A 24,345-nucleotide genomic window follows, 5' to 3' on the forward strand; every position below is an offset into this window, starting at 1 on the left:
TTCCATCTCATGGCGGCCCACATTTCTGGAAAACAACTAAGGGACATGTTTCAAGATGTTATTTTAATTTCTATAGGAACCAAACGTCTTGTGTCTCTAACTTCCTTGGTGAGTGTCTTACGCTGCTGTTACCTTCTTGCTTATCAGATTTCTCATTTACCTCCCAAGGCCAGCTAGATGTTTGGAATTTCCCTTGAAGAGACTCAGATTTTCTTTCATTTCCATGTTTGGGGATGACCCCGTAGGCCCTTGAGATGGGTCTTAGGGGTCCTTGCTCCATCTCAATAATGTTGAACATATATCTACCCTATGATCCAATTGTTTCAATATTAGAAATATACCTAGCAGAAATGTGTGACTATGTCCACAAAGAACATGCACAAGGACTTCCATAGTGGCTCTTCACTCTAGCCTCAAACTGGAAACAATCCGAATTTCTATGAACAGGTGGTACAAACCGTGTTATCTTCCTACAGTGGAATACTACTCATTGATAGAAAGGAACTGCTGATACATGCAATCATGGATACGTCTCAGAAACATGTTGTTGAGAGAAAGCAGTCAGACATAGAGGACAGCATACTGTATAATCCAACTGAATTTTGAAAAATCAGAGCCATCATTGCCTGAGCAGGGGCTGGGAGAGTGACTGAAGGGGACTTTGTGTGGCCATGGAAATGCTCTAACTGCATTTGTGTGATGCTCACGTGAGTGTGTGAATTTGTCAAAATGCATCGAGCTGAGCACTTAAGATTTGTGTCCTTTACCATATGTCAGTTATACCTCAATAGAGAACAATTAGCAGAATAGCCCCAGCAGGAAAACTCCCACTAGCTTACTCCTGTGAGGAAGATAATCTTGAGCCAACTCCAGTTGAGCCTGCAGCTGGCGGGGATGGGTCCCTTCCCAGTCTCTGCAGGAATTCAGGAGTATGCTGAGGAAACCAGCCCAGGAAGCCGCATCTTCTACCAACCCCGAGCAGGGGAGCCAGGGGCATGGAGAGTGCTGTTTAGCAGCTAGAAAGCCAGGAGGGGGCATTTTGATCACAGGCATTGCCCATACTGCAATGTCTAATTTTAGCCACCTGATAATTTAAAAAATCAACTTGCCACCAAAAAATCTAAGCCACCACTGCCCTCTTCAAACAACAAAGCACCGTACAGTGCTGGGGTGTGCTCACCTTGCTGAGTTACTGAATCCATTCTGTTAATCCTGCACCTGTACAAAGCAGGGCAACGTGCATTTCCTCCTCACACTGATTAAGGACCCTGGGAGGGGGCAATGAGATCAAGGAGGGAAAGGCCAGGACTGAAAGCATGCATGCTTGGTAGGGGGCGCATGGGTTGACTGGTGACAGCCCAGCTGACAACAGCCCAAAGCAGGACAGTGTTCCCAGGGGTGTAAAGCAGAATCAGCATCTATATCACAGACCAGGACAGAGTCTCAGATGTGGAATGTCAGGGTGGAAGGGAGGCCTTTGCATGCAATGGTCCCATTTTATAGATGGGGACATTGAGATATAGTTGGGGGAGGAGGTTCTTGCTGTCTAGAAGCAGTGGCCAGGTGGAGATGCAGGCCGAGTCCAGCAGGAGGGGACTTTGTCGTTCTTGGATGTGCAGCTTGGGGAGTGGTATGCACAGGGAATGAGGGGCCCTGACCAGGCAAATGGATGGGCCAACATGGCTAGGGGCTGGGCCTACCCACAGAGTGAGCTTCCTGGCCAGGAGGGCTGTGTCCCAGCTGCAGAGTGCCCCAGCTGGCTGGGGCTGGAGAGGGACAGGAGCAGACAGGAAAGGCAGAGATTCTAGAGGGGTGGCCTCGACCAGCAGCCATAGACAAGGGGCAACTGAGAGGAGCTGTTAGATGGGAAGCCAGGGGCAGGATTGCCTAGATGTTGGGCAATGGGCTTTAGACACCTCTTACAGTCGCAGAAAACGACAGGAAAGGATCTAAACGCTTCAACACTGGCCTGAATGTGCAGATGAGCTTGCCTAGATAAAAAGATGATGTATTTAAAAGACAAACATAAATGTAAAATGAAGTTAGAGTACCTGCCTCATAGGATGCTCATTTAATCCTCTCAAAAACCACAGGAGGTAAATGCCACCCTATTAATTCGATTTTGCTGGTGAGGAAACTGAGGCACAGGGAGGTCAAACAACTTGCCCCTGATCACAAATCCAGGAAGTGGCTGAGCCAGGGTTGGAACCCGAGCAGTGTGTCTCCAGAGAACATGCTGTTAGCCACATCACTGTCCCAACACAAATCTCCACTTATGTATCTTAAACATCAGCGTTTAAATACTGTGTTTAAACACTAAATCTGCATAGAGAAACATATGAAAGGATGGTTGCTGTAGAGAAATTTCAGGCAATTCTTACTTTCCCTGTATACTTTCCTGTTCTGTTTGGCTTTTTCTTTTTAGAGTGAGAATGTGCTATGTATACAATTGGAGAAAAAACAATCCAATAAAGCTAAAATAAAAAATAAGAGGAACCACTGAACCACTCTTGTTCAGTTTTCTACATTCGGGATTGCTCAGCTGGTCTCCCCTGTGGGCATCAGGATCCTGACCACGGCAGCCAGGCAGATCTCCCCACAGGGCCCCCTGAGACATTGGCTAACTCAGGACTTTAAACACACGATGGCCAAGGGATGCAGTGAGCATGAGAAGTACAGCTCCCTGCACAGTTAACTTAGGCACAGGCATATATTACACACTATGCGCCCTGCCCAGGCACACTCTCTGCTGACTTTGAACCCTTCCTCCCTCTGGTAGGAACGGGGGACATTCCCTGTAAGTGAGGCTGTGGGAATATGCCTGGCCTTTATTTCCTTTCTTCTCCCTTAGGCCAGTGTGGCTGAGTTGTGGCCCCTAGTGATGGTTTTGTGCATTGGGCCTGTGGACCTGGACCTTTAGGGTGACAGTTTGTGCTCCCTGTGATCAGGTAGTTCGTATGTAGGGTGGCAGATGTCATATCAGAGTTACATACAGCAGGGCTTCAGAGGGAGTGGACAAGGAGGAGTCGGGGGATATGGAGAATTGGGGCAGGGGTGACCCAACCTGGGTGGTAGTTAACCTGGGTGAATAGTTAACCTGGGTAGGTAGTTAACATGCAAGGTGATGGAATCCGGGTTCGGATGATGAGGAAGACGAGGCTCCGGTGCCCATGTGGGATGTGGGATGTGCAACAGGAAAGGGGTTGACTTAGGCAGCATTGTGTGGAATTGGAGGTGCCTGCAGGCAGAGACACCCCACAAGCCATGCGATGCGCAGGTGAGGGATCTGGGCTCCATGCCCGCCTGGGAATTGTCAGCCAGTAGGTGGTGATTGAAACCAGGTGGGTAGATGAGCGCTCAGGCTGGAGTAGCTCATATGGGGGAAGGAAGGGGAAACTGTGTTTATCCTAATCCTCAGGGAGGTATAATTCTGGGAGACAGACACTGGTGCCTTGGACTGGGGTGAGATGAAGCCATCCTGCTAATCTGCATTAATCTGGCAGAAAGAGAAAGCAAGAGAGAGTGAAGAAGAGGACCCTGTTTTAGGCAGCTTGCCGTGGATGTGACCCACATCACCTCGTGTCTCATGCCATTGGTGGTATTGACTTAGAAATCACGAGATTTATAAATTTGGAAAGGGAAACTTTCTATAAAGGGTGCAGCCTGCAGGACTGGGAGTGGAGCCTCAGGCAGAGGCCAAAAGCAGGCACTTTGAGGGAGGAAGGAGGACAAGGAGTTTTGCTAAATGAGTTGGCTAAATATAACTTCGTAACAGGTTATAGGTGGATTATGAATATTCATGAAAAAGGGTCCTGCACAGGCATGATAAGCAAACATACATGTTGCATACATCCCATGTTCACCTTGGGGTGGAGACTTAACATTATAGATGCAGTAAAATTAGGCCCTATATGCCAAAGGTAAAACTTAGGATCCAGAGTCACTCAGTGCATAGCCTCTGTAAACTGGCCAGAACCAGTCTGTGGTCAGGGTCATAGGAAAGCTTTGTGACACTGGTCAGCCATCAACATTGAAAGGCAAAAAGGGAGGGGACCCTGGTGACAGCATCAGGGGGTTGATTGAAATTGGAATCCACGGAGGAGTCTTCCATTTTTAGTTTTCCAGGGCTGGTTTCTGTTTAATTCTTAGGAAAAAACTGGCCTGGTATTGGTTACTGAGGAAGGGGGAGTACTGAGGCATGACCAACCTCCTGTCTCTTCAAGGCTATGGCTGGGAAACTTAGTTTTAAATGTTTTTCTGGGGTCTCCTAGGCCAGGAGCAGTCCATTCAGTCTGTCAAGGGCTTAAGATTTTTTTTTATTTCACAATGGGAATGAGTGACATGCCTCACTGAGATGTGTGGAGCCTGGGTTTTGCAGCTCTGGCGGGACTCTTGCCCTCCAGCCTTACCTCAGACTCTGGAAGGGGAGCATGAACGTTTGGTGGGCAGCCAGCCCCTGCTGCCCCAGACACCCAAGCCTTCCAGTGGTATGAGTGCATTGGCACCTTGCCAGGTGGTGCAGAAGCTGCCTGTTTCCCACATTCTCTCTTTCTCTTTCTGCCCCCACATCTACCCCTCCAACTTCCTCCCTTTGCTTTTCAGATCTGATGCCCTGGGAAGGGAAAACATTAATGCCTTGCTTGTTATTAACCAGTTTGATCAATTAATTATATACAGGGTGCCTAATGTGTGGCAGGTACTGTGTTTATTGAGACTAAAGTAAAAATGGAGAGCTTTACATTCTTAAATTTTTTTTAAAAAAAATCAATCCTCCTAATGGTCCTATGAGATGGGCATTATTTTCCCTTCTCCCACCCTTCTGCCCTGAAGACCCTCAAGTGACAGATGTTCAGCTGGATACTCAGAGGCAAAGAGTATCACCCAGAGACACAGAAAAGCACCAGGACACACAGGCCAGGCTGAGCTCCCCTCAGTGTTTTACTGTTAGATGATGCCCACGTTGTCCAGTCATGTTTTCCCACACCCTTCACTTCTTTCACCAGGCTTAGCATAAAAACACACAGGTTTTGCTGTTTCTTGGACTCTTCATTTCCTTATTAAGTCTCCCATGTCATGTAAAGTTCTTGAATAAATTTGTATGCTTTTCTCCTGTTGATCTGTCCTTTCAGTTTTATTTTTGGGCCTAGCCAGGGACCCCAAAAGGGTTGAGGAAAGCTTCCTCCCCTAAGGAGGCGGGGAGGGATGATCAGGCAGAGCACGGAGGATTTTTAGTGCAGCGAACTATGCCGTATGATGCTATAATGGTGGATACATGTTGTTATGCATTTGTCCAAACCCACAGAATATGCATCATCCAGACTGAATCCTCATGCCAACTATGGTCTTTGGATGATCATTGTAAGCAGACAGGGAGGGTCTCCAGGGACTAGGAATTTAACCAACTTCAGCAATCTGCCTGTTTTACAGTCTCCTACCTTGCAGCTTGTTTTTTCCCCAAACAGTGTGTGGAATGCAGTCACCTAGTCAGTTGAAACCAGGTCCTGACAGACCCCAGCAACTTATAAATGGACCCGAGTGAACGTTCCTCATGAGCATGCTAAAATCTCCATGCTGGGAGTAGCTGTAGCTTCATTACCATAACATGCAACCCATGCACTGATGTGATGACTCACTGTGTCTGTGCCACTGGGACCCCTCCTCTATATCTAGCTATGCACCCTCTCCTCACCCTATCACCTCATAAGACTCTCCTGTCCCTTTTTCTCAGGGAGACACTGCTTTGGAGAATCCTCCCAGTGCTCTTCTTATTTGTGCCAAGTAATGAAACTATTGATCAAAACCTGTGTTCTCATAGGGAGTCATCTGTTACCTGCCAGGCAAACTGTTACTGAAACACTGAGGGTTTGGTCTAGGTCCTGCTGCTCGCTGCACGGGAAGTCAATCACTGAGACAACAAGTACTGCTAGGGAAGAAGGCTTTAATACGGTGCTGCAGCCAAGGAAGATGGGAGCTCAGTCTCAAATCCATCTCTCCAACAGATTAAAATTGGGGTGCTTATACAGCCAGGAATTAGGGAGGGGTAAGGAAGTAATCATGATGGATGAGGGGGCTGACATCTCATTATCTGGATGTGGAAATCTGATGAGTTTCAGTTTCTTGCCTGAGAGTCAGTTTTCTGAGAAAGAAACTCAGATGAGACAAATTACAAGTTTTAACCCCAGGGTGGGGAGTCTATTTCTATGTTTATTCAAATAACCGTAAGTATTCGTTTGATAGGACAATTGGACTGGTTTCAGAAAGAACCCCGTTTTTTTCCGGGGAACATAGTGATATGTCAGCACAGGCTCGTCAACTGTAACAATGCACTGCTGTGGTGAGAGATGCTGATAGATGGGGAGGCTGTGCATGTGTGGGACAGGGGGTGTATGGGAACTCTGTGCCTTCTGCTCAGTTTTGCTATGAGCCTAAAACTACTCTAAAAAATCAAGTCTATTAAAAAAATCCATTAGAAGGAGAGTGGCCAGGATATCTGGGAAGGCTCCCAGTGAAGGCATGTCTGGGACAAAGGGAAGGAATGAGGGTGCCAGGTAGTGAGGCTGAGGGTGACAGGCATCTCTAACAGCTGCCCTGAGATATCCGAAGGATTGTCTCACAACAGGGAGTCTAGCTCATTTTGTCTTACTGTAAAACATATAACCAGGAAGGATGAACATGCATTTAGGGAAGCAGATGTTTGCTCAAGAGAAGAAAAATCTTCAAAGTTGACAGGCTCAACAGTGGTGCAGCTGCCCCTGAGGGAGCCCGTCCCACCACCAGGGGCAGGGGCGCATCAGGGCTTAGAGACCCCTTGTCAGCATGTGGCAGGAGGGCCCTGCAGGGCTCTGAGGGCCTTTCCCATGCAAAATTGTATTTTTTTCTTAGCTTTTCGCAGTTCAGTTCTTTCTGGACTTATAACAACTTACTAGAATCCAGAAAATGCCCAGGTATAACTTTGAGAACTGTGGAAATTCTTCCTAAAAGCTCCTTTGATTTCTCTTTGAAATGCTAAAATATGATGTAAGCCTCATGGCTGTGGAGCTCACAGCTATTCAATTCCTTTCACAGGTGATAAAAAGCATCCAGCCTGGAGCATAGATGTGTGAAAAGAGATTAGGCAGTGTGTGAAAACACTTCCCATCAGCCATTTGATGATTTTTTTGAAATGCTAATGTCAGCCCTCCAGAGCTGTTATCTTGGAATTCACACCTATTCAATTCTACATCCAGGTAAATAAAGCAACCCCTGGTGAACACAGAAGTGTGAAGCCAAACTGAGGCAAACTGTGAAAATCCTGGTCTTAACTCATCCCAAGGGACAAGGAAAAATGCAATTATCTTCCTTCTTCATCCAATATCATTTACTTTTGTGAAAATTTTGAGCTTGAATGGCTGCACGAGAGATAACTCCCACTAATTGAGCATCTGCTACAAGCCATGGACAATGTCAGTTCTATTTTACACTCAAATCTCTCCACAACCATGTATTTTAAGCATTATTAGTTCTGTTTTCCAATGTGTAAATCACAGTTGACATAGATTAAATAGTTTTCTCAAAGACATTGAAGGAATGAAGCATATACCATCCTAAAATATGCTGGACTGGTGTATTGATTATTTCAAGTGGAAAATATTAAATATGTAGTTTCAGAAAGGGCTAGCTGACCTGTCTTCTGCATGCAGCAAACCATTACGATTCCTCTGGGAGGGGTACCCTCACAGTACCAGGGTGAGAAAATAGCCCTTATCACTGGAGGCTGGGAATCAGGGCTACAGTGGACCTGAATAAACATACTTAACAAAGTGTGAACCCAAAATATCTGAGACAGGGCTCAGACAATTTAGAAAGTTTATTTTGCCAACATTAAGGATGTGCCCATGACACTGGTGACATGTGCCCAAGGTGGCACAGCTTGTTTTCATACATTTTGGGGAGACATGAGACATCAGTCAGTATGTGTAAGATGTACATTGGTGGCCCGGTGCGGTGGCTCATGCCTGTAATCCCACCACTTTGGGAGGCCGAGGCGGGTGGATCATGAGGTCAGGAGATCGAGACCATCCTGGCTCACATGGTGAAGCCCCATCTCTTCTAAAAATATAAAAAAATAAGCCGAGCGTGGTGGTGGGTGCCTGTAGTACCAGCTACTCGGGAGGCTGAGGCAGGAGAATGGCGTGAACCTGGGAGGCAGAGCTTGCAGTGAGCTGAGATCGTGCCACTGCACTCCAGCCTGGGCAACAGAGCGAGACTCCATCTCAAAAAAAAAAAAAAAAAAAAAAAAAAAAAAAGATGTACATTGGTATGGTCCAGAAAGGCAGGACAACTCGAGGCTGGGGAGGGGGCTTCCAGGTCATAGGTAGGTAGGGAACAAATGGTTGCCTTCTTTGGTGTCTCTGATTAGCCTTTCATTGAATACATCATTTACATAAGTCACTTATGCCTTAGTCTTGCTTAGTGAAATAACAAGGCAGAGGAAGCAATCAGATATGCATTTGTCTCATGTGAGCAGGGGGACGACTTTGAGTCCTGTCTGTCTTTTGTCCACAAGGGATTTCCTTGTGGGCAAACTGTGAGGGAGGTATGCAGCTTTTAAGAAAAAAATCTTTATAGTGATCTTGTTAAGGAATAGAATGGGAGGCAGGTTTGCCTACATAGTACCTAGCTTGAGTTTTCCCTTTGGCTTAGTGATTTTGGGGTCCTGTGATTTACTTTTCTTCCACAAAAGTAACGCTTATCTTTCTTCAGTTTTACCACCTCCCCATCCTCTATATATCTCCAAGTGAGTCCCCTGGAAATTTACTGCACTAGCCAGATCCCCTTTGTCCTATCATTTCTTCTCAAATTTATGGTTCTTTGACTAAAAGTATAAAAGCATCTCCCTTTGGCCACTTCTTTGGACTCCACTCTCTTGTGAAGATCCCCATGTACATGTAAAACTAATAAAATTGGTGTGCTTTCTTCTTGTTAATCTGCCTGGTGTCAGTTTGGTTTCCAGATACAGCCAGAGAGCACACTAAGAGCTAAAGGAGAGTTGGAGGGTGTCTCTGGCCCCTCTAGAGCACACAGTGGGAAAGTAGTGAAGGGGGGGGGTGCTGACATAAAAAAACTGAACAGTGATTGACCAAAATCGCAGAGAGGTAGAGTATTTGTCAGGGTGGTAATGACAGGGACAGGAGGCAGGGAAATTCTGGGCAGAAGAAGGCAGGTCCCTGGCAAGGGCCCCACCATCAAGTCTGGAGCCACAGCCTAAAGTGAGAACTTGCATCTCTGTTTTCCAAAACCACCTGTGGCCTGCCCCGCCCCCATCCTGTGCCCATAAAATCCCAGGCTCAACTGGCAGAGGGAGGAGAAGAGGAGAAGCAGCTGGACGTAGGAGACTGCGGTTGGACGTCAGACAGAAGTGGCTTGACTTCAGAGGGAAGTAGCTTGATGGCGTAGCTTTGGAGAGGAGTTTGGCTGGGGATGGCTGGACTTTGGGGGAATATTGCCTTCCTGCCTCATCCCCTTTTCAACTCCTTATCCTGCTGAGAGCCACTTTCATCGGCAATAAAATTCCCTGCATTTACCATTTTCAATTCATTTGTGTGACTTCATTTTTCCTGGACACTGGACAAGAACTTGGAGCCATGAGTGTGGGTGCAAAAGGCTGTCACACTAATCCTCCACTGAGCTGTTAACACTTAAGCCATCTGCGGATGGCAAAGTTAAAAGATCACTGACTGTGACACTCCCTCTGGAGCTCAGGGGACAGGGGCAGCTCCCTATACACTGCTGTGGAGCTGGTATGAAGTTCATTCATGCTGGCACCCAAAAGTGATTGCCCCAGCTCCTGCACCCACTCACCTGTGTGCTCTCCCTCCCATGAGGGGTGAAGCGCAGTGGGTCTGAGCGAGTGGAATTCACCCCTGCTGGCATTGAAGTGGCGGGCTTGTTCCAGTGCCCCTGTGCTCCATTTCCCACCTGTGAAAGGGTCAGGTAATGTAGCTGCTTCAGTAATGGTAGCTGTGGCAACAAAGAGCTCCCAGATCTCAATGGCTTAAGACACAAAATAGTATTAACAGCTCAAGTTTGATGTGGTTGGCACTGGTTGGAGGAGAATCTGCTCCATGCAGCCTTTCAAGGACCATGTTCCTCTGTCTTGTGGTGCTACCATTTCAGCATGTGTGACCATCTGTGTTACTGCAGAAAGAATGTGAACGGAGAGGAGATTTTTATGGACTAGGCCTGGAGGTGGTGTATACCACTTCTGCGCTCGTTATCTTAACCTTAACTCAGTCCCCTGGCCCCAGACTAAGTCCCGGGGGCTCGTAAATGTAGTTAAATGTGTGTGTTCAGGAAGATAATGGGAGGATTTGGGGAACACATATGTTGTCGTCATTTTTTTTCATTTTGAATGCTCAGCGGGACACTGTATCTCGCTCACAGTCAGCACATAATATGCATTTTCACACTCAATAGATGAATGAATGAATGATAGCTCAATTCCATAGTAACAACAATCTAGTTGTAAGCCAACCAGAAAATCAAAGCTGGGTTCACTATGGCCATTGAAATCAATGTTGGTTTATTTACAGCAGAGTGAAAATGAATCACAATATATTAGTCAGTACAAAATATACCAATAATATTGCTAATAGAAATTGCTTCATAGAGGTGAGGTAGATAAAGTCAGTTAATATGTGTAAAAGTGTGGGAACATATAGTAAGTTACATGTGTTAGCTATGACTAGCTGATGGGTCTCCAAGTGGTCTTCAGTGAGACATCCTCAGTCTCCACGGGCTCTTGTCTGTTCCTTCCGCCCTTCTTAACCACGTTCTGGAGTTTTTAGTAATAACTGGTATTGTTCTCAATGGAGGGGAGGTGCTGTCTTAAACATCTGGGAGGTTCTGAAACATTCATGGTATTCATATTAATAAAACCATTCAGAAAGAGGTCCTGGCTTTTTAATTGGCATTTGGCAAATTTGCAAGGGAAGGAGAGGCTCATTGACATGCTTATTAATGTCACTGTTTGAGGCCATTAAATGATGATAAATTTTAGGGCAACTAGCTACTTTTCTTCTAAAACCCTTGTTTCTCTGGGCTTGTGTCTACCCCTTAACATGGGATGCTGGGTCTTGCTTACCAGTGTCTCCATTTGGCAGATTATTCTCTCTGGAGGCTTGATGTTGTCCAGTTAGGGGAAAGGGGCATGAGTTTAGGTGTCTTGGGGAAAGGGGATGAAACTCAATTAGGCTTCTCATGGAGATTCTTATGATGAACACTAAAAGGAGAGTCAGAGATGCAGAAATAGAGAAAAGGCCTGGGAGAACGAGATTTCATATAGGAAGCCACATTCAAAATGAGAGTGATAGATCATTTCAGTGGAAGGGCATGTGCTGACTGGGCTTAGTGCATTCAGCACTGCCTGCCTGTCCTCTCTGCTTGTGCATGGACTCCGGGCTGGGATAATGGGAGGTGAATCTAAAACGTACACTGCCTGTTGTTCAGAGAGACCATCTGATGACCTTATCAAGGAATTTGTACTTGGTTCTATGGGCAGTGGGAGCCACTGAAGGTGTTTGAGCTGTAGAGTGAAGGAGTAAAGTCATGCCTTGAGAAGTTTAATCCAGCAGCTGAGGAACCTGTATTTGAAGAGGGAACAGTCAAAGATGAGCAACCCGGGCATGAGAGAGCGGCACTGGTCCAGTGAGAGACAATGAGAGGCTTTGCTGTTGATGCAGTGGGTGGAATGAGGCTGAGAAGCTGCACTGCAGTCCCAGGACTGGCTTTTTCTCTACAGCAGCCCCCACCCCAAAGTGTCCATGTAGGGCAGTAGTTTCCACACACGAGTGTGTACCTGAGTCAACTGGAGGGCTTGTTAAACCCAGATTTCTGGGTCTCACCTCCAAAGTTTCTGATTCAGAAGGTCTGTGGTGGGGACCAAAACATTTTCATTTAGAACTAATTCCCAAGTGAGGCTGATGTTGTTAGGCTGGGGACACATTTTGAGAACCGCAGTGTCTGAGAACCACTGGGAAATGGATCAGCTTTGCCGAAGACCTAAGTTGCTTGAAAAGCTCTCTCAGTCTCACAGAGATGCTATGCTAAGTCTCGTGTGCATGCACACACATTTGTGCACAGATGTGTACACTTGAGTGTGGTTGCCGTGTAGAGGGGCTTGGAGAGAAAAGCTCTCTGGGCCTGAAGTGCCCACAGCAATGCTCTATTACTCTGGATCTCTCAGGTTTTTCAATGTTAGAATCCCTCTAGAATGTAACTGACCTGTGTTTGGATTTGCTGAGAGCCAGTAGGTAGCACAGCCTTTGGGAAGGGGACAAGGCCAGGTGCTGTGGAGTGGGTGACAGCCAGGGGGAGGGGGCTGAGGGGGAAACTGAGGGATTGACTGGCTGCAGCCCTGCTGTGCAAGGTTGAATTTTCGAATTCTAGAGTCATCTGTTTCTGTAACCACAACAGCATTAACAAGAGTGGCTACTATTTCTTGCCATGTGCCAGGGACTTTATATCTTTTCTTCACTGAAATCTCAGACAGACTGCAAGGTAAGTTTTATCTCCTGCACTTTATGGATGAGGAAACTGAAGGTCAGAGAGTTTAATCCTGTATTAATCTGCATTTCCCCTTCACCCTGTGCAATTTCCCTCCCACTTCTCACCCCCACCTGCAGGGCTCTAGACCCAGAAGACGGGCAGGGTGACCAAGCAGAACCATGGACATCAGTGCTCAACCCTTGGGTGGAGGGAAGCAAAGGGCAAGAGGAATCCATGTAAAGTCACTTGTCAGAGTAACCAAGGTACTTGTCAGTGTCATACCTGGTTAGTGTGAGGATTGGAGCCCTGCATTTCAGAGCCTGGAGCTGACACTGGGTCCCTAGCCATGCCATCTGTACCACTTGGCTGTCTTTTTGTGTTTCAGCACCACCTCTGTCTTAATGAGGAACCAGCCTCCCATTTCACTGAGCCAGGGCTCCCTTGATGTCCTGCACCTCTATCAATAAAAAAACGTTTCTTGAGTTCTTTCTAAATCTGCCTTTCTAGGAACTGTTGTTATTTCCCACAGTCCTGTCCGCTGTTGAGATGGATATGGAGATGCATTGCCCAGATCATATTTCAGGGAGGACTTACTGCCCTTGCTGCTGTGAGTGAAGTTGGCGTAAAGGTTTCAGCTGTCTTCAGGGATTCCCTCAGCTGCAGAGTCCCTTTGCCTAGGGCGGTGCATGGCCAATGCCTGATCCACCCAACGCAGTCAGAATAGCTGGGCCTTAATACCCCGCCTCCATCAGACATTGACTGCTCCCTTCAGCTATGAGCCCCTCACAAGTGTTGGCCTGCATGGCTACCCAGCTTCTCCCTTGCTTATGCCTGCTTCATCCCCTGTCTTCCACGGGTGTGGATGCCAAAAGCAATTCCCTCATAAACATCCTGCTCCTTAGACTCTATTTCTGAGTCTGTCTCCTGGAAAACCCAACCTTCTGTGTGTGTCCATTGCTCGTCCTCCTCCACCCCTTTATCTAACTCCTGCTTCCTCTGGAAAGTCTGGGCAAAAGGGCCATCTTGCCTCCTGCCATCTGTCTTCCCTTCTCTGATGGCATTTCACTTCTATTTTAGCTTTTCTGCTACAAGAAAAAAAAAGTGCTGGCTGGTCTCTTGGGTGGTTTTTGAGAGACGGTAACACATCTTCATCCTTTTCACTTCTAGGGCGTTAGTCTACAGATTTTTTCACACGTAGGTGAGATGACATCTGAGTGCCGTTATTAACCACAACATTGTCAGTAACAGCAAACCACGGGACACACACCAGCAATTCACCAATAGAGAGGTGGCTACACTAATTATGACAGTAAGACATACCCTCAATGCACGGGTACAAAGAACGAGAATGCTCTCTAAGTGCTAATTGGAAATACTCTCCAAGATACATCATTAAATGAAAGAGATCAAGGTGCAAAGCTGTGTGTAGCTCACTGCCCTTTGTGTGAGGGTCGTGTGAGCCTGTGCTTGCACGGCAGAAGTGTCCTGGGGAACTGTGGGTTGGGGTGCCAGCTGGCTGAGGACAGCGGTGAGGAGAAAGACTTTGTCTTCCTTTTTGTACTTTCGAATTTTTGAAATACATGAATTATATTAGCTTTTTCGAGAAATAAATAGAATCCCACCATAATAAGCTATACAGCCAAGCAAATGTTTTTGAGAAAGGTGAGGCTGAAGGTGGCAGTTGCCTGACCTACTGGGAAGGCTGCTGGCTGTGTGTCTGGTGGATGGTGGATGCCCCAGCCTGAATCAGTGGGGATTTCGGGGAGAATGATGACAATGGTTGGGGGTGGGTAGCGGCCTAGACTAGGGGCTGTGGGACTGAGCTTGGTGTGGAGCAAGGCATGACCAGTTGCACCTGCCTCCTTCAGAGGTCTGTCCTGAGCTCTGTGGCTCTGCAGCTGCTGTGCCATTTCGGCAGGCAGCAGCTGTGTCTGGCTGGGCACCTCTGGTGGAGCCATCCTCTCATCAGCAGCCGCAGCCACTCCACGGCTCTTGCTGCCTTGCCGGGAAAGCAGACTGTCACCCTTTTGTTCTGAGTGAGCCACTGGGGGTCTTGGCTGATGTAGGAGTGGGGAGGCAGGAGGCCCAATGGTGTGAAACTGGATGTCTTGATGTTAGTGTTGTGAGTTAGTTTGCACACACTTCGTGCTGATGGCTGCCAGGTCTGCATTTGCAGCCCAGAGTGCTCTTTCCCTAGCTTTGCAATGGGACATGCAGCTGTGTCTAGGACACCTTTGTGCAGATGCCTTGCAGAAGCCACAATGTCAACATGCCCTGAACTCAACTCATCATCTTCCTGCTTCACTCCACCCCACCTTCTCTTCAACTCACATTGCATTTCTTGGCAAAGGCCAGATATCGAGGTATCATTATTGACGCTTCCTTCTCTCTCACCTCTCTGTCTTTTTTCTCAACTGTGAATCAGACTGTGTGGCACCTCTGCCTCAAGCTGTTCTGGAGCTGTCATGCCATGGGACAAATTCCATGTGCCTCAGCCTGTGCCTCGGTGACTCGGCCCTCACCTACTTCGATAATCCCACCTTCAAAACCTGCCCCTTTTCGCCTTTGCTTGCACAGTGGACACCTTATTTGCAGTTTCACCTTCCAAGATTTCAGTTACTTGTGGTCAACCTTGGTTGATTATTTGTATTAATATAAGATATTGAAAGGAGAGAGATATAGAGACTACCTTCATATAACTTTTATTACAGTATATCCTTATAATTTTCTATTTTGTTATTAGTTATAGTTTTCCTATTTTATTGTTAATCTTTCACTGTGCCTAATTTATAAGTTAAACTTTATCATAGGATGTGTGTATACAAAAAAAATGGTGTATACGATTTGGTTCTACCTGCAGTGTCCACTGGGTGTCTTGGAAGATATCCCTATGGATAAGGGGGCACTTCTATATTCCCTCTGCTTGAGGTCCCATCCAATCCAACTTATATGTCTCTTATTCACCTTTGAAAACTCAGCTCAGGGATCACACCAGTCTGTCCTTCCATGGTCTGCAGTCTGGAGTTAGTGCCTCTTCCACATCTCCTGCCATGCGCCTCCACCACAAGCTTTTGCACAGCCGAGGCCACTCTGTGGATCTCTGTTGGTCTCTGCCACCTCCTGGGGTTCCTGGAGGGCACAGCACATGGTCAGTTCATCTGTATCCCAGAGCCCAACACTGCTGGACACCAGATGGGTCTCAACAGATGTTAAATCAATAAAGCAAAGAAACCCAATCCCCTCATGCTACAGAGGAGGAGACCAAGTCCTTCAGGGGAGGGGATCCCCACGACCACCCAGCTAGCTGGTGAGGAGCCCGGGCTAGACCCGCCTTCCTGAGCTCAGGCCCAGGGCTCTCCACACAGCAGCACGGTCTTTCCCCATTGACTTGGGACTCAAGGGAATGGAAATATCCAGTCAAAGTATGTTATCTGGGATTTTATGTTTTTTTCCCCCCTCTTTCAAGTAGCTCTCCTTGAATTTACCAGTCTTCTACTGCTGTAAACTTAAGGAGGAAGAACGAGAGTGAGTTTGAATTTACTGTGGTCCTTACCTTGAGAGAGTTTCCTCTCTTAACTTCATGTTAAAAATAACAAACCTCCAGTGTGGAGACCTAGAATCCCATTTCCTGGCGAAATAGCTCCTGTCGTATTTCTGGGACTGATTTAACAACTCATTAAGGATTTATTACAGCTGGCCTCCTCCCACACACCTCTCTTGTACTGACAGGACTGGCCACAGGAGAAAGAGAGAAATTGTCTAAAAATAAAGAAAACCTGCAAGCCTATCCATAAGAAAGCTGCAGCCTTCCCTTCGGGCTTTGGTGGGAACAGATGGGGAGCGGAGGCTGAGGCTTCCGCAGTGCTGCAGCAGGGGGCAGAGCCCCTCGCCCGTCCTTTCCCAAAGCCATCTGGCTGCTCCACTTGGCTCCAAGCATGCCTTCAGGGATCACAGCCCCGGCCCACAAGGGAAGGGGCCATTTTTGATATGCTATCATGACTCCCCTGGGGGCTCCATTTCATTGGCTGGGGGGAATCCATGTGTGGGTGGTGGGGTCCACACAGGCAAACCTGCCTTGGGAAGCAGATGTCAGGACAGAGATTCTGTATTGGCCAGCTTGGGCTGCCATAACAAAATACCACAAAGTGTGTAGCTAACACAACATACATTTATTTTCTCACAGTCTGGAGTCCCAGAGTCCAAGATCAGGGTGCAGGCAGGGTGGGTTCTGGTGAGGGCTCTCCTCTTGGCTTGCGGATGCCTACCTTCTCAATGTGTCTCCCGTGGCCTTTCCTTGATGCGTGAGTGGGAAGAGAGAGCTACATGTATCTCCTTCTTCCTCTTCTTAAACTGTTACTAATTCTGTTAAATTAGGACTTCACCCTTATGACCTCATTCGACTTTAATTACCTCCTAACAGCCCTGTTTCTAAATGATGTTCCTGTTGATGAAGGACTGCCTATATGACAGTGGTCCCATAAGATTACAATAGAGCTGAGCAGTTCCTATCGCCTAGTGGTATCACAGGCATCATAACGTTGTAGCACAATACATTACTCATGCATTTGTGGTGATACTAGTGTAAACAAACTCCATTGCCACTTGTATAAGAGAATAGCACATACAATTATGCACAGTACATAATAATAATAAACAACTTTGTTACTAGTTTATGTATTTACTATGCTATATTTTTAATCTCTATTTATAAAAAAAGTTTACTGTAAACCAGCCTCAGACAGGTCCTTTGAAAGGTATTCCAGAAGAAGGCATTGTTTTCCTAAGAGATGACAGCTCTGTTTGAGTTATTGCTTCTGAAGGTCTTCCAGTGGGACAAGATATGGAGATGGAAGACAGTAAATGTCCATGATCCTGACCCTCTGTTGGCCTAGGCTAACGGGTGTGCATCTTTGTTTTTAATTAAAAAGTTAAAAAAATTAAAAAATAGAGAAAAGCTTACAGAATCAGGATATGAAGAAAAAAATTTGCACAGCTCTACAACATGTTTGCGTTTTAAGCTAGGTGCTACTACAAAAGAGTCAAAACATTAAAAATAAGGGCCTTAAGGTGGCTGACCAGAGACGTCTTGTACTCAAATCCACAAAGAAGAACCCCAGTAGTGAGCAGATAATCACCCTTCCAATAGATAAACCAAGAGAGAACACTGGCATTCAACAGAGAAGTGAAAGGAAACATCCAAAGGAAGGAAAGAGAGGGAAGCGAGGCAGCGTGCCTGGCTAGGATCATCTGGGACCCTGGAGAGACTCCCCAGTGCAGGGAAAGGATAAGTGAGAGATCCCAGTGGTCCACATTCCTACCATGGACTCCTGCAATCCTAGCCATGGTAGACCCACTTGACCTTTATGGGCCGTGAAGTTAACATAGGGAGCAGCTTGGAGACAGTGAGATGGCATTGCTCCAGAGAGGGAGCTTACATGGGTCCCACACTGCTCTCTCTCTCCCTCCGCAGTCCTAAGTAGCTACAGTAAGGCACCATTTTGAGATCCCAACCCCCAAAAGACTGCATCCTGCTCAACCAGTGTCTGCATCTCTATATCCCTGGAGCCCCAGTGATATCCTCCACCTGCAGCTACCACTGCAACTGGCTGCTGCTGTTGGGGCTAAAGCATGGGCTACTGGCTGTAATCCTGCTGTTTCCACCATTGGAGCCACCATGTATTTTCACATGCATAGAGCCCCTGCCCCCCACCCCACAGCCATCATTGCTGTACTGCTGGGGCTGAAGTTCAAGTCAAGCATGGGCTGCTGCCACCAGGACTGAAACATAAGCCAAGTATGTGTTCTCTACCCAACTGGATATGGCTGCTACCACTGAAAGCAACCACACCTTCCTTAGGAGCAAGGCCAAAGTGAAGCCACTGCCACCCACAAACTGAGCATTCCACTGTGGGCCTGGGAAACACCCTGCCCCAGCCTAACACAGCTAATGCCTATAGTTATCATTGGGGGGCCTGAGGACAAGCTTGCCTGTGACCCCTCATGCCAGAGCATGCCATCTGGGGGCCTGGAGATCTCCCAGAACAGTCCTCCACCACTGGCATTGGAACACTCATCCTGAGGTTGGGCCCACTCACTGTGCCACTACCACATAGCTGGCACTAACTTACACATACCACCTGCAGGCCTGGAGCCCGGTCCACCCAGCCCATCACAGAAACTGCCAACATTAGTATGCACTACACAGGACCCAGAGGGTTGTCCTACCGCTGCTGCTGCCATCACCCATGTCATTCCTACTGCTCAGGGGCTTGAGAATTTGCACATCCTCCTGGCCCACTGCTGCCATTCCTTGTATTTGAGCAAGCCACCTGGAGGCCCAAGAATTGGCCTGTTTGAACCTGTTGAGAGCAGTGCCAATGTATGCTGCCCTAGGCCCCAAAGACAGCCATGCTCAGCTCACCACTGCCACTCCTGGGGCCAAAAGCTTGGCCCGTCTGGCATCCCAGTCCCCAGCAAAACTTCACCATATACTTCACTAATAACTGTACCCTAAGCCATTGAGGAAATCATAGGCACCACTGATGCTGTTTACAGCTAAAGAAATACAGAGGCTACACTACTGCATGCACCCAGAATCAAAGCCAAAGTGCCCCACCCAACCAACACCATAGATATGTCTTCAGGAAAATGCACTCCCCGTGAGAGAAAACTTAAAAAATTGGAAGAAAGTGACTATTATGCCAGATGCACAGATACCAATATAAGGACACAGAAAACATGAAAAAGCAAGGAAGTTTGACACCCGTAAAGGAACATAATCCCCCAGCAATACATTCCAATCGAAAGTAAATTTATAAAATCCCAGAAAAAGAATTCAAAATACTGATTTTAAAGAAGTTCAGTAAGATATAAGAGAATACTGAAAAACAATAAAAAGAAATCAGAAAAACAATTCAGGATACTAATGAGAAATTTACCAAAGAGATATATCATAAAAAAGAACCAAACAAATTTTGGAACTGAAGAATTCTTTGAATGAAACACAAACTATGTCTAAAAGATTCAACAATAGACTAGATCAAGCAGAAAAAGAATTCCAGAATTGAAGACAGGCCTTTTGAAATAATCTGGTCAGAAAAACAATAAAGAAAAAAGAATAAAAACAATGAGCAAAGCCTGCATATGATATATGGTATACCATAAAGTGACCAAATATTCAAATTCTTGGAGTCCCAGAAGTTAAAAAAAAAAGTAAGAGGGTTAGGAAACCTATTTGACAAAATAATAGATTTAAACTTCTGAAGTTTAGCAAGAGATTTAGATATCCAGATACAGGACACTCAGAGAACCCCAAACAGATAAAATGCAAAAAGATCTCCATGACATTATAGTTAAACTGTCAAAAGTCAAAGATGAAGAGAGAATTCTAAAAACAGCAAGAGAAAAGCCTCTAGTCACTTATAAAGGAACCCACATCAGACTCACAGGAGATTTCTCAGCAGAGACCTTACAGGCCAGGGGAGAATGAGATGATATATTTAAAGTGCTGAAAGAAAAATAGTGTCAGCCAAAGATACTATTTCCAGCAAGGTTATCCTTCATAAATGAAAGAGAAATAAAGGCTTTCTCAGACAAGCAAAAGCTGAGGGAATTTGTTACCACTAGACTGACCCTACAAAAAATGTTTAATGGAGTCTTACACCGGAAGCAAACTAATGATATCTACCATCATAAAAACACATGAAAATATAAAACCCACTGGTAGAGGAAATACACAAGAAAAAGAAAAGATTCAAATGTTACCACTACAGAAAACCACCAAACCATAATGATAAAAAATAAGAGAGAAAGGAACAAAGGATATACAAAACTATCAGAAATCAATTAATAAAATGACAGAAATAAGCCCCCACATATTAATAATAACCTTGAATATAAATGGATTAAACTTTCCACTTAAAAGATATAGATTGGCTGAATAGGTAAATAACATGGCCCAACTATATGTTACCTACAAGAAACTCATCTTACGTTTAAAGACACATAGAAACTGAAAGTATAGGAATGGAAAAAGAGATTCCGTGAAAATGAAAGCCAAAAATGAGTAGGAGTAGGTATACTTATATCAGATAAAACAGACTTCAAGTCAAAAACAGCAAAAAGAGATGAAAAGGACATTATGATAAATGAATCATTCAGCAAGAAGATATAATATTCTAAACATATATGCACCTACTGTGGAGCACCCAGATGTATAAAGCAAATATTATTAAATTTAAAGGGAGAGGCTGGATGCAGTGACTCACTCCTGTAATCCCAGCACTTTGGGAGGCTGAGGCAGGACGATCACTTGAGGTTAGGAGTTTGAAACCAGTTTGGCTAACATGGTGAAACACCATCTCTCCAAAAATGCAAAAATTAGTTGGATGAGGTGGCATGTGCCTATAGTCCCAGCTCTTTGGGAGGCTGAGGCAGGAAGACTGCTTGAACCTGGCAGGTGGAGGTTGCAGTAAGCTGAGATTGTGCCACTGCACTCCAGCCTGGGTGACAGAGAAAGACTCTGTCTCAAAAAAAAAAAAAAAAAAAAGGGCGATATATACTCCAAAACTTTAGTAGTTGGGGACTTCAACAGATTACTCTTAGCGTTAGACAGATTATCTAGACATAAAATTAACAAAGAGAAGTGGCCGAATAGGAACAGCTCCAGTCTACAGCTACCAGTGTGAGCAACGCTGAAGACAGGTGATTTCTGCATTTCCATCTGAGGTACCGGGTTCATCTCACTAGGGAGTGCCAGACAGTGGGCACAGGTCAGTGGGTGCACGCACCGTGCGCGAGCTGAAGAAGGGCGAGGCATTGCCTCACTCAGGAAGCGCAAGGGGTCAGGGAGTTCCCTTTCCTAGTCAAAGAAAGGGGTGACAGACAGCACCTGGAAAATCGGGTCACTCCCACCCGAATACTGCGCTTTTCCGACGGGCTTAAAAAACGGTGCACCAGGAGATTATACACTGCACTTGGCTCAGAGGGTCCTATGCCCACGGAGTCTTGCTGATTGCTATCACAGCAGTCTGAGATCAAACTGCAAGGCAGCAGCGAGGCTGGGGGAGGGGCGCCCGCCATTGCCCAGGCTTGCTTAGGTAAACAAAGCAGCTGGGAAGCTCGAACTGGGTGGACCCCACCACAGCTCAAGGAGGCCTGCCTGCCTCTGTAGGCTCCACCTCTGGGGGCAGGGCACAGACAAACAAAAAGACAGCAGTAACCTCTGCAGACTTAAATGTCCCTGTCTGACAGCTTTGAAGAGAGCAGTGGTTCTCCCAGCACACAGCTGGAGATCTGAGAATGGACAGACTGCCTCCTCAAGTGGGTCCCTGACCCCTGACCCCCGAGCAGCCTAACTGGGAGGCACCGCCCAGCAGGGACAGATTGACACCTCACACGGCCGGGTACTCCAACAGACCTGCAACTGAGGGTCCTGTCTGTTAGAAGGAAAACTAACAAACAGAAATGACATCCACACCAAAAACCCATCTGTACATCACCATCATCAAAGACCAAAAGTAGATAAAACCACAAAGATGGGGAAAAAACAGAGCAGAAAAACTGGAAACTCTAAAAAGCAGAGTGCCTCTCCTCCTCCAAAGGAACACAGTTCCTCACCAGCAAAGGAACAAAGCTGGACGGAGAATGACTTTGACGAGCCGAGAGAAGAAGGCTTCAGATGATCAAATTACTCCGAGCTACGGGAGGATATTCAAACCAAAGGCAAAGAAGTTGAAAACTTTGAAAAAATTTAGAAGAATGTATAACTAGAATAACCAATACAGAGAAGTGCTTAAAGGAGCTGATGGAGCTGAAAACCAAGGCTCGAGAACTACATGAAGAATGCAGAAGCCTCAGGAGCTGATGCGATCAAATGGAAGAAAGGGTATCAGCGATGGAAGATGAAATGAATGAAATGAAGTGAGAAGGGAAGTTTAGAGAAAAGAGAATAAAAAGAAACGAGCAAAGCCTCCAAGAAATATGGGACTATGTGAAAAGACCAAATCTACGTCTGATTGGTGTACCTGAAAGTGACGGGGAGAATGGAACCAAGTTGGGAAACACTCTGCAGGATATTATCCAGGAGAACTTCCCCAATCTAGCAAGGCAGGTCAACATTCAGATTCAGGAAATACAGAGAATGCCACAAAAATACTCCTCGAGAAGAGCAACTCCAAGACACATAATTGTCAGATTCACCAAAGTTGAAATGAAGGAAAAAATGTTAAGGGCAGCCAGAGAGAAAGGTCGGGTTACCATCAAAGGGAGGCCCATCAGACTAACAGCGGATCTCTCGGCAGAAACTCTACAAGCAAGAAGAGAGTGGGGGCCAATATTCAACATTCTTAAGGAAAAGAATTTTCAACCCAGAATTTCATATCCAGACAAACTAAGCTTCACAGACAAACTAAGCTTTACAGACAAGCAAATGCTGAGAGATTTTGCCACCACCAGGCCAGCCCTAAAAGAGCTCCTGAAGGAAGCGCTAAACATGGAAAGGCACAACTGGTACCAGCTGCTGCAAAATCACGCCAAAATGTAAAGACCATCGAGACTAGGAAGAGACTGCATCAACTAACGAGCAAAATAACCAGCTAACATCATAATGACAGGATCAAATTCACACATAACAATATTAACTTTAAATGTAAATGGACTAAATGCTCCAATTAAAAGACACAGACTGGCAAATTGGATAAAGAGTCAAGACCCATCAGTGTGCTGTATTCAGGAAACCCATCTCACGTGCAGAGACACACATAGGCTCAAAATGAAAGGATGGAGGAAGATCTACCAAGCAAATGGAAAACAAAAAAAGGCAGGGGTTGCAATCCTAGTCTCTGATAAAACAGACTTTAAACCAACAAAGATCAAAAGAGACAAAGAAGGCCATTACATAATGGTAAAGGGACCAATTCAACAAGAAGAGCTAACTATCCTGAATATATATGCACCCAATACAGGAGCACCCAGATTCATAAAGCAAGTCCTGAGTGACCTACAAAGAGACTTAGACTCCCACACATTAATAATGGGAGACTTTAACACCCCACTGTCAACATTAGACAGATCAACGAGACAGAAAGTCAACAAGGATACCCAGGAATTGAACTCAGCTCTGCACCAAGCAGACCTAATAGACATCTACAGAACTCTCCACCCCAAATCAACAGAATATACATTTTTTTCAGCACCACACCACACCTATTCCAAAATTGACCACATAATTGGAAGTAAAGCTCTCCTCAGTAAATGTAAAAGAAAAGAAATTATAACAAACTATCTCTCAGATCACAGTGCAATCAAGCTAGAATTCAGGATTAAGAATCTCACTCAAAACTGCTCAACTACATGGAAACTGAACAACCTGCTCCTGAATGACTACTGGGTACATAATGAAATGAAGGCAGAAATAAAGATGTTCTTTGAAACCAACGAGAACTAAGACACAACATACCAGAATCTCTGGGATGCATTCAAAGCAGTGTGTAGAGGGAAATTTATAGCACTAAATGCCCACAAGAGAAAGCAGGAAAGATCCAAAATTGACACTCTAACATCACAATTAAAAGAACTAGACAAGCAAGAGCAAACACATTCAAAAGCTAGCAGAAGGCAAGAAATAACTAAAATCAGAGCAGAACTGAAGGAAACAGAGACACAAAAAACCCTTCAAAAAATTAATGAATCCAGGAGCTGGTTTTTTGAAAGGATCAACAAAATTGATAGACCGCTAGCAAGATTAATAAAGAAAAAAAGAGAGAAGAATCAAATAGATGCAATAAAAAATGATAAAGGGGATATCACCACTGATCCCAC

The sequence above is a fragment of the Pongo pygmaeus genome, chromosome 11 (assembly GCF_028885625.2).
Source record: "Pongo pygmaeus isolate AG05252 chromosome 11, NHGRI_mPonPyg2-v2.0_pri, whole genome shotgun sequence".
Lineage (NCBI taxonomy): Eukaryota > Metazoa > Chordata > Mammalia > Primates > Hominidae > Pongo > Pongo pygmaeus.